At 41.1% G+C, this 13,499-nt stretch overlaps 1 long non-coding RNA gene across 1 annotated transcript in view; it reads right to left on the minus strand.

Moving 5' to 3' along the window:
* The window catches only part of LOC129653365 (uncharacterized), a 57,210-nt gene extending 44,411 nt beyond the window's left edge, over positions 1-12,799 (minus strand). The window contains exon 1 of the long non-coding RNA XR_008715083.1: positions 12,329-12,799. This is a non-coding gene — a long non-coding RNA (uncharacterized LOC129653365). The remainder of the gene's footprint in view (positions 1-12,328) is intronic.
* Between the last annotated feature and the right edge of the window lie 700 nt (positions 12,800-13,499).

The raw sequence follows: 13,499 nt of genomic DNA on the forward strand, positions 1-13,499 counted from the left end.
AGAGACATTACTTTACCAACAAATGTCCATATAGCCAGAACTACATGTTTCTAGTAGTCATGTATGGATGTGAGAGTTGGACCATAAAGAAGGCTGAGTGCCAAAGAAGTGATTTGAACTGTGGTGTTGGACTAGACTCTTGCGAGTTCCTTGGATTGCAAGGAAATCAAACCAGTCAATTCTAAAGGAAATCAATCCTGAATATTCATTGAAAGGACTGACGCTAAAGCTCCAATACTTTGGCCACCTGATGCAAATAGCCAACTTATTGGAAAAGATCTTGATGCTGGGAAGGGTTGAAGGCAGGGGCAGAAGAGGATGACAGAGGATGAGATGGTTGGATGGCATCACCAATTCAATGGGTATGAGTTTGAGCAAGCTCTGGGAGATGGTGAAGGACAGGGAAACCTGGCATGCTGCAGTCCATGGGGTTCAAAGAGTTGGACTCAACTGAGCGACTGAACAACAACGACATTAAGTTCAAATATCAAACAAGCTTGTGAAACACTACGTAACATGTCCTTCCATTAAGTATTTACTATGATTACTGATACTTAAATAATCTACTTAAATAATCTTAGAAATTTGGTAGTAAACAAAATTTGCCCAAGTTTTAACTGTTACCAAGATATTTAATAATAAACATTTTCCCCCAATATATTGTAACATATAGATTGTGGTCTTCCCTGGTGGCTCAGAGAGTAAAGAATCCACCTGCAATGCAGAAGACCCAGGTTCAACCCCTGGATCAGGAAGATCCCCTGGAGAAGGTAATGGCAACCCACTCTAGTATTGTTGCCTGGAGAATTCCATGGACAGAGGAGCCTGGTCTACAGTTCATAGAATTGCAAAGACTCAAACACAACTGAGCAGCGAACACTTAATACAAGATGTTTAATCACAAACATTTTCCTCCAATATATCACTGGACTTTTGGAGAATACTGGTTTAATACAGTCAAGATATCTGCTCGATTCCTCAGTCCTTAGAAAGGACACTTTATAGCGTACTTTAGTAAAAAATTCTAGCACATGATCCTGACCATTGAGCTTCTTCGTAAATTAAACCGCATTTTCTTCAACACCCTACTCACATCACTGGACAAATCATCCAGACAGAAAATCAAGAAGGAAACACAGGCCTTTACATTATCAGATGGACTTAATTGACATTTATAGGACATTCCATCCAAAAGTAGCAGAATTCATATTCTTTTCAAGTGCACGTTCTCCAGGATTGATCACATGCTGAACAACAGAGCAAGTCTGAGCACATTTAAAATAAAATCTTATCAGGGCTTCCCTGGTGGCTCAGACAGTAAAGAATCTGCCTACAGTGCGAGAAACCCAGGTTTGATCTGACCACAATACTATGCGAGTAGACATCAACCATTAAAAAAAAAAACACAAAAAACATAAACACATGGAGGATTAACAATGTGCTACTGAACAAACAATAAATCACTGAAGACAAAGAGAAAATAAAAAAATATCTAGAGACAAATGAAAACAAACAAAAAAACAATGATCAAAACCTGTGGCACAGGTAAAAGCAGAAATAAATAGAAACTAAGACAACAGTAGAAAAGATCAGTGAAACTAAAAATATTCTTTGAAAAGATAAAATTGATAAACCTTTAGCCATACTCATCAAGAAAAAAAAGAGGGTCCAAATCAGTAAAATCAGAAATGAAAACAGAACGGACATCACAGAAATACAAAGGATAAGAGGTTACTCCAGGTAACTATATGCCAATAAAATGGACAACCTAGAAGAAATAGACAAATTCTTAGAAAAGTACAACCTCCCAAGACTGAACCAGAAAGAAATAGAAATTTGTGAACAGATCAGTTACAAGTACTGAAATTGAATCTGTGATTTAAAATTCCCAACAAACAAAAGTCCAGAACCAGAAGGCTTCACTGATGAATTCTATCAAACATTTAGAGAAGAGTTAACACCTATCCTTGTGAAGGTAGTCCCAAGAAATGCAGAGGAAAGAACACTTCCAAACTCTTTCTAGGGGCCACCATCACCTTGATACCATAGCCAGACAAAGGTACCACAAAAAAAGAAAAATTACAGGTCAACATCAAGATGAACATAGACACAAAAATCTTCAACATAATACCAGCAAACTGAATCCAATGCAAAGAATCATACACCATGAACAAGTGGGATTTATCCCAGGGATGCAAGGGTTTTAATATCCACAAATCAGTGTGGTATACCTCATTAATACATTGAATAAAAGCCATATGATCATCTCAATAGATGCAGAAAAAGTTCACAAAATTCAACATCCATTTATGATTAAAAAAAAAAAAAAACTTTCCATAAAGTGGGTATATAGGGAACCTACTTCAACATGAAGGCCTTATATGACAAACCCACAGCTAACATCATATTCAATGCTGAAAAACTGAAAACATTTTATCTTAAAATTAGGAAGAAGACAGAATGTTTATTCTCACCACTTTTATTCAATACCACATACTTTTGAAAATCAAAGAAATGAATTCAAACTGGAAAAGAAAAGCTGTCACTGTTTGTAGGTGACATGATACTGTACATAGAATATCATAAAGACACCACCAGAAAACTATAATAATAGAACTCAATGAATTGGGTAAAGTTGTAAGATACAAAATTAATACATAGAAATTTGTTGCATTTCAGTATACTAACAAAAGTTCAAAAGCAAAATTAAGGAAACATTCTTATTTACCATTGTATCAAAGAGAATAAAACATCTAGAAATAAACCTACCTAAGGAGGCAAAAGACCTGTACTCTGAAAACTGTAAGATGCTAATGAAAGAAAACAAAAGATAACACAAAGAACTAGAAAGATACAGTGTGTTCTTGGATTTGAACAATCATGTTGTCAAAAGGACAAGGCCATCTGTTCAAGGCAGTCTACAAATTCACTGCAATCCTTATCAAACTACCAATTGCATTTTTCACAGAACTAGAAAAAAAGATTCTAAAATTTCATTGAAACACAAAAGAGCCCAAATAGCCAAAACAATCCTGAGAAAGAAAATTGGAGCTGGAGGAATCAGGCGCTCTGGCTTCAGACAATACTACAAGGATACAGTCATCAACTGTATCAACAGTATGGTATTGGCACACACACACACACGAAAATACAGAGTAATGGAACAGGATAGAAAACCCAGAAATAAATCCATACACCTATAGTTAATCTATGACAAAGAAGGCAAGACTATATAATGGAGAAGAGATGGTCTCTTCAATAAGTGATGCTGGGAATACTGCACAGTCACATGTAAAAGAATGAAACTGGAATATTTTATAACACCATATGCAAAAGTAAACTCAAGATGGATTAAAGACCTAAACGTGAAACTAGATACTATAAAACTCCTAGAGGAAAAGATAGAACACATAGAATATTCTTTGACATAAATCACAGCAGTATCTTTGCGGATTCATCTCCTAGAGTAATGGAAATTAAAATAAACTAATGGGGCCCAATTAAACTTAAAAACTTTTCCACACCAAAGGAAACCATAAACAAAATGAAAGACAATCCACAGAATGGGAGAAAATATTTGCAAACAATGTAACCGACAGAGGCTTAATCTTCAAAATATACAAACAACTCATGCAGCTCAATATGAAAAATAACAACCCAATCAAAAAATTAAATATGCATATGATACCCTTCTAATGGCAGAAAGCAAAAAGGAAAATAATCTCTTAATGAGGGTGAGAAGGCGATGGCACCCCACTCCAGTACTCTTGCCTGGAAAATCCCATGGATGGATGAGCCTGGTAGGCTGCAGTCCACGGGGTGGTGAAGAGTTGGACACGACTGAGCGACTTCACTTTCACTTTCCACTTTCATGCATTGGAGAAGGAAATGGCAACCCACTCCAGTGTTCTTGCCTGGAGAATCCCAGGGACGGGGGAGCCTGGTGGCTTGCCGTCTATGGGGTCGCACAGAGTCGGACACGACTGAAGTGACTTAGCAGCAGCAGCAGCAATGAGGATGAAAGAGGAGAGTGAGAAAAGCTGGCTTAAAACTCAATTCAAAAACCGAAGATCATGGCATCTGTCCCATCACTTCATGACAAATAGAAGGGGGAAAAGTGAAAACAGTGGCAGATTTTATTTTCTTGGGCTCCAAAATCACCGCGGACCCTGACTGCAGCCATAGAATTATAAGATGCTTGCTCTTTGGAACGAAAGTTATGACCAACCTAGACAGCATATTAAAAAGCAGAGACATTACTTTGCCAACAAAAGTCCGTCTAGTCAAAGCTATGGTTCTTCCAGTAGTCATGTATGGATGTGAGAGGTGGACCATATGGAAAGTTGAGCACTGAAGAATTGATGCCTTCAAACTGTGGTGCTGGAGAAGACTCTTGGACTGCTAGGAGATCAAACTGGTCAATCCTAAAGGAAATCAACCCTGAATATTCATTGGAAGCACTGATGCCAAAGTTGAAGCTCCAATACTTTGGCCACCTGATGTGAAGAGCTGACCCACTGAAAAAGACTGTGATGCTGGGAGAAACTGAGGGCCAGAGGAGAAGGGGGCAACAGAGGACGAGATGGTTGGACAATATTATGGACACAGTGGACGTGAGTTTAAGCAAACTCTGGGAGATGGTGAAGGACAGGGAAGCCCGGCATGCTGCAATCCATGGGATAACAAAGAGTTGGAGACGTCTTAGCAACTCAACAACAACAAATCAAAAAATGGGTAGGAAGATGACATACAGAGGGCCAATAAACACATGAAAAGATGCTCATCATCACTAATTATTAGAGAAATACAGATCAATACTACAATGAGATATCACCTCACACTAGGCAGAATGGTCATCATCAAAAAATCTACAATATATGCAGGAGAGGGTGTGGAGAAAGGGAATCTTCTTGTACCATTGATGGGAATGTAAATTGATACAGCCACTATGGAGAATAGTATAGAGGTTCCTTAAAAAACTAAAACTAAAGTTACCATATGCAACAACCCCAATGCTGGGCATATACACCCAGAGAAAAACATAACTGAAAAAGACACATGCATCCCAGTATTCATCACAGCACTATTTACAATAGCCAGGACATGGAAGCAACCTAAATGTCCCTCACCAGAAGCATAAAGAAGATGTGGTACATATATACAATGGAATATTACTCAGCCACAAAAAGGAATGAAAATGGGTCATTTGTAGAGATGTGGATGGACCTAGAGACTGTGATACACAGTGAAGTAAGTCAGAAAGAGAATAAATATAAATATTGTATGTTAATGCATATATGTGGAAACTAGAAAAATGGTATAGATGATCTTATTTGTAAAGCAGAAATAGAGACAGGCATAGAGGAAAAACCTATGAATACCAAGGGGGAAGTGGAAGAGTGGGAGGAATTGGGATCCACACATACACTATTGATACTATGTATAAAATGGATAACTAATGAGAACCTGCTGTACAGCACAGGGAGCTCGGCTCAGTGCTCTGTGGTGACCTAAATTGGAAGGAGATCCAAAGAAGAGGGAATAAATGTATATGTATAGTTGATCCACTTTGCTGTGCAGTAGAAACTAACATTGTAAGGCAACCATTGTGGTTTAGTCATTCAGTCATTATTGACATGTTTGATCTTTGTGACCCTATGGACGGTAGCTTGCCAGGCTCCTCTGTCCATAGGATTTCCCAGGCAAGAATATGGGAGTGGGTAGCCATTTCCTCCTCCTGGGGATCTTCCCAACTCAGGGATTGAACCCAAGTCTCCTTCATTGGCAGGTGAATTCTTTAGCACTGAACCACCAGGAAAGCCCCCAAAGCAATTTTATCCTAATAAAAATTTAAATAAATTGACATTTCTCCAAAGAAGACTGAAGCCCACCAGGCCCCTCTGTCCGTGGGATTTTCCAGGCAAAAGTACTGGAGTGGGGTGCCACTGCCTTCTCTGAAAGAAGACATACACATGGTCAAAAAGCACATGAAAAGGTGCTAAGCATTGCTAATTACTAGAGAAATGCAAATCAAAACTACAATGAGGTATCAACTCACACCAGGCAGAATGGCCATCATTAAGTGAAGCCACTCAGTCGTGTCCGACTCTTCGCGACCCCATTGACTGTAGCTCACCAGGCTCCTCCATCCATGGAATTTTCTAGGCAAGAATACTGGAGTGAGTTGCCATTTCCTTCTCCAGGGGATCTCCCCGACCCAGGGATCAAACCCGGGTCTCCCGCATTGCAGGTAGACGCTTTACCATCTGAGCCACCAGGGAATCCCATTAAAAAGTCTACAAATAAATGCTAGCGAGGATGTGGAGAAAAAGGACCCTCCTACATTGCTGGTGGAAATGTAAACTGGTGCAGCCACTATGGAGAACAGTATGTAAATTCTTTTAAAAACTAAAAATAGAACTACCATATGATTATTAATCCTACTCCTGGGCTTATCTCCAGAGAAAACCACAATCTGAAAAAGTACATGCATCCCAATGTTCATTACAGCACTCTTTACAATAGTTAAGACAGAGCCAACCTAAACATCTATGGACAGATGAACAGATAAAGAAGATGTGGTATATATGTCCAATAGGATATTACTCAGCCATAAAAGAATGAAATAATGCCATTTGCGGTAACATGGATGGACCTAGAGATAATCATACTAAGTAAACCAGAAAGACAAATTATGATATTGCTTACATATGGCATCTTAAAAAATGACACAAACGGGCTTCTATAAGAATACACCCACAGACATAAAAACAAACTTATGGTTACCAAAAAGGGAAGGGATAATTTAGAAGTTGAGGATTAACATATACATACTACTATATATAAGTAATAAGGACCTACTGTATAGCACAGGGAACTCCACTCAATATTCTGTAATTATGAGAAAAGAATCTGTAAAAGAATTGATGTACATACATGTGTAACTGAACCACTTTGCTGTACACCTGAAATGACGCACTGAATATCAGCTATGCTTCAATTAATAAAGAGTGTAGTGAGTCCCCAAAATAAAACAATGCAAAAAGAGAGCAGTGAAGTGACTTCATGTGGCTGCGATAACGGGTTGGCCTCATATTCTTTGTGTTTCTCACTATTGTGCTCTTATTCTGCTCTTTTTCAGAACTCCCATCCACTAGTAAACAATTCCCTCTAATGAAAAAAAATAGAGTAATATGATGTTTAAAGCCACTGATATTCCTAGTGGGACTTTTGACCAAAGTCAAGGCTTGGACAGAGTGGGAAAGTAATGCTTTAGTAAACGTCTAAAATGGCTTTGCAGGTGGCAGTAGTGGTGAAAAAAAAAAAAAAAAAAAAAAACCACCTGCCAATGCAGGAAACATAAGAAATGCAGGTTCGATTCCTGGGTCAGGAAGATCCCCCGGAGAAGGGTATGGCAACCCACTCCAGTATTCTTTCCTGGAGAATCCCATGGACAGAGGAGCCTGGCAGGCTACAGTCCGGGGGGGTCACAAAGAGTTGGACATGACTAAAGTGACTTAGCGTGTGTACAAATATCAAAAAATAGTGCCCTGGGAAGAAAAACTAGTTAATTGTCAGGTCTGCGATAAAAATCCTGGCTTACAACAAGCGTTACAAGTATAAATAGGTTCATACTATATGAGTGTTATTAATTCAAACAGAGAAAATCCCCCCTCCACCAATTTGAGCACAATGGGCAGCACCCCTTCCCTGTCAGGCCCAGTGTCTTGCCTACATTTGATTCCTTTTAAAAGGGTGACTTATACCTTTTACATTACTCGTGGCTACTTTCATTATTGAAAAAAACCACTCATGCTTTCTATACCACTCATCCATAATGGTTCTTGGGGCTACGGTGAGCCTCTTTGGGGCCATCTCTGGCCACTGGATGCTACAGATATCACCAGTGTTTTAGAACCCAGACCCAAACTGCATTCCCGTGAATGCCCCTACTCTATGTGCTTATAATGAAGACCAGACAGGTGCCCATAGGATAGCAATGGAAAGGACTAGAAGCTGGGTTAGAAATAGTCAGGCTCTATGGAAGTGGTGGCTAAAGCCCTCTTACCACATCATCTCATCTTAGCCAAGGCCATGGAATACTCGCAGACTTGACGATTTTGAATATATGACTTAGAGTGGGCCCTTATCTCTGTATTGTGTGCATAACTTGTCCCTTCCATGGATTCGGATGGCTGCTTTCTTGTTAAATTCTTCTGTTCCAAGATCTCTTGTTGCACCTTGAGGATATGTCTGGATATGAGGCACCCACCAGAATGAGGGCCCAAAGACAGGGGCTCCCCAGTGAAAATTTGGCCCCTGTGTAAATGCTTCTTTTTTAATCGATGATGTGTGACATTAGGAAGTTTGCTCCCGTTCACCACAAAACACAGTAATACTCAACATCATCCCAGGAGGGCCATCAGATTAACATTGGCAGGAATAGGGTTGGCAGGGGGATTGGTAGCTCCATGAGGAAGCTTTTCCTACTATGAGGTAACCCTAGAAAATCTAACACTTTAGAGAGCCTCACCCTAATTACTAAATCTATCACTAAATAGATTTTCAGCTTCTGTAAACTCACCGGCCAATGTGGTTAGGACAGTAGATTAGTCTTGGATTACTTGGTGGCCAAGCAGGGTGATGTTTGTGTGGTCATAAACAAAACCTGCTGTACCTATGTTAATAATTTGGGCCAGATGAAGCTGGACTTCCCAGGCAGCGCTAGTGGTAAAGAATCTGCCTGCCAATGCAGGAGACCCAGGTTCAATCCCTGCATATAAAATCCCAAGGAGTAGGAAATGACAAATTGTTCCAGGATTCTTGCCTGGAAAATTCCATGGACAGAGGAGCCTGGCAGGCCATAGTCCATGGGGCTACAAAGAGTCAGACACAACTGAGCACACACAAGATGGGCATCAAAAAAGATTTATGAACGAGCATCATGGTTATACCAATACCACCGGGGGTCTGACCCTAATGCCATCAGGTCCACCATTAAGGGTGCCCTTCCTAGGCTTACTTGGTTCCTGCTCTTTCGGGACCTAATAATACTCATATTCCTCCTGCTCCTCTTTGGACCCTTCATGTTTAACCCCTGGGTAACATTTGTGTTTTTCAGGTTACGACAGTTCCGTATTAAAATGATGGCTATGTGAGGAGTCCAGCACCTACCACCCTGACTTAAGACACTGTCCTGGCCCTGGGGACCCTAATCAGGCATCCAGAGATGTTTTTAGTCCCAAACAGGCAGGGTTGATGCTTCTGCCAAGGCATGAGGCAGCCCCAGAAGACAGACCATCACTCCTCTGCACCCCATAAAATTACAGGAGGAAACTCTGAGGAGGGAAATGAGACAGGAGGGAAAGGGGCAGGACACAGATGCTAGATAATGAAGAAGGAGCATAACTCTTGGGATGCAGTAAAGACCAGCTGAAACCAAGGTGGCTTTGAGAACAGTCTAGTAGTTCATTATACCTTCATTGTAATACTAAAAATCACCACTCCTTACACCAGGACAGTTCCAAGGAAGGCCAAAAAGTGGGCAGTGACCCAATTCCTGGTTATCCACACCTATTCTGAAACAGCAAGACTATTCCTCCCGTTCATTAGCCTATGAAATGACAGCCCATAAAAACCTATGACCCCACACCCTGGAGCACTCTCATTTTGAGATGATCTGCATTCTGACTATGTATCTCTCTAAATAAACTTGCTTTTCCTTCACTCTGGTTCCCTCGAGTTCTTTTCCTGTGTGAAGCCAAGAACTCTCACTTGGCAGTCTATCCTAAGGACTTCTGCAGGTACCAGGTCCTGACGTGTGTCTCTCCTGCAACAGCACCTCCCCGGTAACGGGTCCTGTTATGACCATGCTGCAGAACAGTGTCTGAGAGCATCTCGGGAATCAAAACAATTGTGCGCTACGTCTCCAGCCTGACCAGGTGTGATCTAAGTCAAACCCCACTCTGTGGCCCTCTCTCTGGCCTTTTCTGAATACACTGGCTGGTATTTTGACAGGTCAATCTGTGAGAGAAGTGATCCTCTTGCCTCAGAGGATATAGTTTTCAATTAGGTGTCCAGCATCCCTTTTTGATAGGACTTGTATTGGCCATGTATTTTTGGCATTCCCTGGGAAGCCCTAGCACAGACTTCTGGTCTTACCTTTTCCTAGACCTCTGGGGGAAGGAGCTCTTTCCTGGGGTTTCCATGAGTGCCCTCTGTAGGCTTAACGTGTGTTCTGGTGGGACTCTGATGTCAAGCTGTTCTGGTGAAAAACTTCAGCGTGAGGTGTATCAGACTGTTCACCAGCTCATTCCCTCCCTGTCAATTTCACCCAGGGCTCCTGTAGGTGATTAGGTGCCTCAAGCCCAAGCCCTCCTCTTTCATCAGAGTTGTTCCTCTCTTTCTACCATATGAGAGGCTCTTCTGTCTGGTTTTCCTTCCTGTGTTTCAGTCTAGGGCAATCTGTTTCCAGGGTTATTCCTCCTCACAATAGCACATTGTATCTTCCCCAGTAGCAGCTTCCCTCTCTGCGCCCCACCCCCGCCCCCCATGTCTTCCCGTCTCTCAAGGGTTACTTGCCTTCTGAGAAGTCCCTGCTACTGACAAAAAAGTGGTGTTTCATTTTGCATTTTCCTTCTTGTGTAGTTCTCTGTTCAACATTTTAAAAGCAACTCTATCAATTGAGAAGAGTCTATTCCAAATGTACCATCTAATCTTTGCAACTGTCTCCTAAAATCTGAGGCATTTTACTCCTCAAAAAAGTTCAGCTTTACCATTCTAATATTTCCAGGGGCCTCAGGATCTGCATTAGTATAATGTCTGTAGGTCTGAAAAATCTTTTCCAAAAATCTTTTCTAAAAATTCAGAGGAGTCTACTTTTGTTGCTTTTTGTTTGTTTTAGGGTTTGTTTGTTTGTTTGGGTGGGGGGGCTGGATTTCTTGAGTTTCATTCAAGCTGTCTTACTTTGGTTCCCTTTTACAAAGCCCTGCCAAGATGCACTAAGTAATGCCCTATTAAGGGTGTTCCTCCCTTATTAGGTCCCAATTTGGTTCAGCTGTGGGTGCTGCCAAGTGGGCTTCAAGTGTAGAAGATCCTTCTATAAGGATCTTCCCAAGTAAACACGTCTGAGAAACCCAGGTGGCTTGTCATTTGCATTTAGCCCTTCTATAAGATAAGGGCATCAAAGAGGTTGCCCTGCCCTTGGCGTGACTCCTGGCCCAAACTGGGTGCCCTGTCAGGTGTTAGAAAGCAATACCAGACCAAGTCCCTGTTTTCCAGGGGACTAACACAGGATTTTCTAACTTGTCCCGATAAGGAGGGGCCGTTCTGAGCCCCTGTGTCAGGAACTGGGCCTGAACAGAAACACAGGTAGGGTAGGAAAAGGAGAAGCTGAAGCAGGTGTTAAGATTTAGAGCAATCTGTCCTCACTCTCCTTCCCTTTCTTTTCTTAATTTCCCCAACATAGAAGCACAAATGCTTGCACATAAACAATCCTATCATTCTTCCCCTATTCTTCACAGAATAGCCACCATAAAACCATAGATAACAACTGATTATCTCCAACCATTAAAAGGATGCCTTTTTGCCTTGGCATCAAGCAACCAGGCTGAACTCTGGGCTGGGGCTTTTTGTGATTTTAGGAACCAAATGAAATCTTTTCTCCCTGTAAATATGCCACAGACACATTTTTTTTTTTCTATTCCTATTTGACACCAGTAAAAAATTTTAATATCACAAAACTGATTTGGCTGTAAGTGGAGAAATAGTACCAAACAAAAGGAAACAAAAACGCCAAAGGACAAACAGAAAATCCTAAATAAACCTTCAAGTTTGGTCTTGGGGCTTCATATTTACCAATGACACAGGAGTCCACAAGCAACGTAATTAACACAGCAAGAGTAGACATACGTGGTACAAAGGGTCCCAAGATAACCCTGCCTAAACCCCCCTGTGGAGATCCTAAAGGTACTATAACCACACATTGTTAAAATAAAATAGCATCTTCTTCTCACTCATAGGTTCATGACTGTAATCAAATCACGTATCCAAAAGAACATCAAATGACTTTCTTTAGAGCTTGTTGAAACAGTCCCCATTTTTATAGACCGAAATCCAAGACAAAACACAAAAGCCTCACACGAATGCTAGCATACAAAGAAAAAAATGAACTGTTTCGTAAATCAGGTAAAAGTCCAACAGCTCTTTCCTCTCTCCATCAGGGTACCCAACTCAAATACAAAGCGAATTGGCTTATTTCAGGAAAAGAAAATAAGCCTCAAACGGAGAGGAAATAAAGTTTCCAGTTGTACACACCAGAGCGACTTACCCTTCTGTATGGAGCCTGTGGGTCCCAAGGGTTGATTCCTTGATCCCACTGCCAAGTATTGGGGCAGGCGTTGCCACTTCGGGGAATTCTGAAGGACAGATCCTCGAGAGACGTGGTCCCGGCAGCTGCTGGAGCCTGACCCAAAAACTCCCCAACCAGGCCGGCTGTCCTGAAGCTGCAAGGCTCCTGGCTGACTCCTCACAATTTGATACCAAGCCCAGGCTCATTCTATTTGATTCACGAGAGGCCAGTAAAGTAAAAGATGAGCTGCTGGGGCAAGGAATAGCGCCTTTATTCAGAAAGCCAACAGACCAAAAGGTAGACACCTCATGGAACCATCTTGCCTGAGTTAGACTTCAGGATTCTTTTATACTTAACGTGGCAGGAGTAAAGCCAAACACTTCCTGTTTCCGGTCAACCTCCGGAAGGGGATGTGTTTTCGTCCTTCCTGCAGTCCTTCACAGGTGGGCCTACTCAGGATATTTTCTGTGAGTTAAAGAAAGATATTTTAGCTTAATACATATTACCTGGAAGACAGGGTTCCCAGAGATGGGCCATTATGTGTAATTTAAGCTGACAGGCAACATCTCTTTAGTGATTCACTTGAAATAAAGTATAAAGTTTCTTCCCTATTCTAGTGGTTGAGCAGAGTTTGGTAATGATATCAATTATCAAGCTTGAACGTTCTCTTAGGATGACAGGACAGGGTGTTGAACCTTCCATGGCATCTAGCAAAGCTGTAAAGAGCAAGCCCAAGCTTTGTATGTTGCTATTATAGTTATAATAGCATAAAAGGGAAGGTCTCCAAAGGCAGGTAACCAAGGGGGCAAGGGAGAAATCTTTTAGGCAATGGTAGACTCACATATTTACAATTCCTTATGTGTCATATAAAGTCTGCCTAGACTACAATTAAGTAATCTGATGTAAACATAGCAAGAAGTATGATCTACAGCAGTGGTCAGCAACCTTTTTCTGTAAAGGCAGAGATAGTAAATACGTTAGGCTCTATGGGCCATATGGGTTCTTTGACTACTAATCAACTGCTGTTTTATCAGAAAAACAGCCACAGATAGTATGTATAGATGTGTTCCAATATTACTTTATTTACAAAATCAGGCTCCTCTGATTTACACCATGAGTATAATTCTTGGACTCCTTCAGCTTAATCTAA

Source organism: Bubalus kerabau, chromosome 5, assembly GCF_029407905.1.
Source record: "Bubalus kerabau isolate K-KA32 ecotype Philippines breed swamp buffalo chromosome 5, PCC_UOA_SB_1v2, whole genome shotgun sequence".
In the NCBI taxonomy this organism is placed as follows: domain Eukaryota; kingdom Metazoa; phylum Chordata; class Mammalia; order Artiodactyla; family Bovidae; genus Bubalus; species Bubalus kerabau.